We start from the raw sequence: 3,149 nt of genomic DNA, 5'->3' as shown, positions 1-3,149 counted from the left end.
TGTAAGTTTCAAATTTGTATTTTCCGATGTGCACCAAATGTTTGTAAAACCTCTCAGCCCATACCAACACCATTTCCGTCCAACTTCCTGCTGTTTATTTCTTTCCTTACCAACAGCTCTCCATCCACACGTCCCGCACATCCGCGCCCACCGTGAGGATGATCACGTGGTATAGTCCAGTCCCGTCCCTCATTTACTCTGATTGGTCGGAGGACCAAATGCCCCGCCAGGTCCTCCAGCTGTGCCCCTGCCTTTCCATTGGTCTTCCGCTGACATCAACCACCAGGGGCCCATTGTTGCCTGGAGCATGCGCACTGCTTCGTGGCTTTTGTTGCTGTTTATCAGTTACAAGAGTGAGACACAAAGTTAAAAATCACACAACCACCTGATGAAGAAGCTGCAAAGCGAGTGCTTCCAAATAAACCTGTTGGACTATAACCTGGTGTTCTGTGAATTTTAATTTTGTCCATCCTAATCCAACACCAGTACCTGAAAGTCAAGAGTGTGGGAGGAATGCAAAATATAACAACAAAAGACCTAGGAACAGGAGAAGGCCGTCCTGCCCTTTGAGCCTGCTCTGCCATTCATTAAGATCATGGCTGATCATTTCGTGGGCGCAGAACTATTTACCAACGTTCTCACCATATCCCTTAATTAATTAGTTATTTCTTTAAAAAAAAAGTTACCTTAGCTTCAAAAACGTTTACTGAACTAGCATCAACTACTTCCCTGGGCAATGAATTCCATCGAGGTCAAGAAGTTCCTTCTCAATTCAGTCCTAAATTTGCTGCCTGTAATCTTGAGGTGATGCCCTCTTGTCCTGGCTTCATCTGCCAGTGGAAACATTCTCTCTACTTCTATTTTATCCATTCCATTCATTATTTTGTATGTTTCCCATTCTTCTGATTTCCAATGAATATAATCCCAATCTACTCAGTCTCTGTTAAGCCAACCCCCTCAACTCTGGAATCAACCTAGTTAACCTCCTCTGCACCCCCTCTAGTGCCGGTACATCCTTGAGCAAGTAAGGAGACAGAAACTGCATGCAGTACTCTAGGTGTGGCCTCACCAGCACCCAATACAGCTGGAACATAACCTCTGCTTTTAAACACAATCCCTTCAGCAATGAAGGCCAAAATTCCATTTGCTTTCTGAATTGATTGTTGTACCTGGTGACCAACCTTCATGCAGAAGGTTACTCAGATGCCCCTGCATAGCAAATGATGCAACTTTTTAAAAATCATGTAATAATCCAACCAACCAAACAGTAGGACTTTACATTTATGAACATTCTATTCCAAATGCCAGACCATTGCCTACTCACTCAATATATTTATGTTCCTCTGCAAAGTTTCACAGTCCTCCGCACACTTTGTTCTGCTACTCATCTTAGTGTCATATGCAAACTTTGACACCCTACATGTGGTCACCAACTCCAAATCATCTGTATCAATTCTAAATAATCGCAGTCCCAACACTGATCCCTGAGGTACACTATTAGTCACTGATTGCCAGACAGAATAGTACTCACTTATCCCCACACTTTGCTTCCCGTTAGTCAACCAATCTTCTATCCATGCTAATACTCTACTCCTAATGCCATGCACCTTTATATTATGCAACAGCCTCTTGCACAGCAATTGTTGAAGGCCTTTTGGAAATCCGGGTACACTGGGTCCCCGTTGTCCACCTTGCTCGAAATGTCTTCATAGAATTCCAAAAGATTTGTGAAGCATGACCTGCCCTACATGAACCCATGCTCTGTCTGTCCAATGGGACAATTTCTATTAAGATTCCCTGCTATTTCTTCCTTGATAATAGACCCAAGCATCTTTCCCACTACAGAGAATAAGATAACTTGTGTATAATTCCCCACCTTTTGTCCACCTCCTTTTTAAAAACGTGGCATCACTTTTGCTGCTTTCCAATCTGCTGGGACTGCCACAGAGTCCAGTGAATTTCGGAAAATTACTGCCAGTGCATTTGCTATTTCTCCTGGCATCTCCTTTAGTACCCTGGGATGCATTCCATCAGGGTCAGAAGACTTTTCTGTCATTAGCTCAATCAACTCCAACAGTCCAACACTAGCTGTTCCGTAATAATGATAGTTTCCAAATCCTCACCTATCTTTGTCTCTTTGCTAATTATTGGCAAGACATTTGTTTCCTCCACTGTGATATCCCATAATTAAATGTTCCTTCTCATTTTCCAAAGGATCAACATTTACTTTAGCCACTCTTTTCTCATTCAATATAAAATGTTGCTATCTGTCTTTATAGTCTGTGCTAGTTTATTTTTCTCATGTTCTATCTTACGTTTCTTTATAGCTCTTCTGTGGCTTTCTGTTGACCTTTAAAGTTTTCCCAGTTCTAGTGTCAGGCTGGTTTTGGCCACTTTGCATGCCTTCTCTTTCAATTTGATCGCTTTCCTTCGATACCCTTCGCAGAGTATGCCTTTTCTTACAGTCCTTCCTTTTCACTGGAATATAGCATTGCTGAGCACTTTGTAAAGTGCCTTTGAAAATTTTCCACTGCTCATCAATTGTCCCACCATAAAATCTTTGTTTCCAGTCTACTTTACCCAGGTTCTCCCTCATTCTATTGTAGTTCCCTGTGTTGAAGCACAGGACCCAGGTAGAAGATTTTATCTTCACACTCTCCATATGTATTCTAAATTCAACCATACAGTGATCACTTCTTTCCAGAGGATCCCTAACTCTGAGGTCATTAATTATTCCTGTCTCATTGCACAGGGCCAGATCCTGGATAGATTGCTCTCTTGTCAGTTCCATTTCATACTGTTTAAGAAAACTATCATGGATACACTTAATAAACTCAAGGCTACCCTGACTGAGCTGGTTTGATCAATCTACATGTAGATTAAAATCACCCATGGTAATAGCCGTACCATTTTTACAGGCAATAGTTATTTCTTTGTTTATTGCCCATCCCAATGTGATATTATTTGGTGGCCTGCACACTACACCTGTCAGTGACTTTCTTGTTAGAATTTTGAATGCATCATTCCTGTTTCTCCTAATGTACAGCAATAACAACCATTTGCATTGTATGGAATCTTTCACAATGGCAAACCTCCTAAGGTGCTTCATGGATGATCAAAACGTTGATTAAAGAGAACGATTTTAAAAT

This window comes from Chiloscyllium plagiosum, unplaced genomic scaffold (assembly GCF_037043375.1).
Source record: "Chiloscyllium plagiosum isolate Xiang-an unplaced genomic scaffold, Cpla_swu_hap1 HiC_scaffold_39, whole genome shotgun sequence".
In the NCBI taxonomy this organism is placed as follows: Eukaryota; Metazoa; Chordata; class Chondrichthyes; order Orectolobiformes; family Hemiscylliidae; genus Chiloscyllium; species Chiloscyllium plagiosum.
This window is presented reverse-complemented; position numbering follows the sequence as displayed.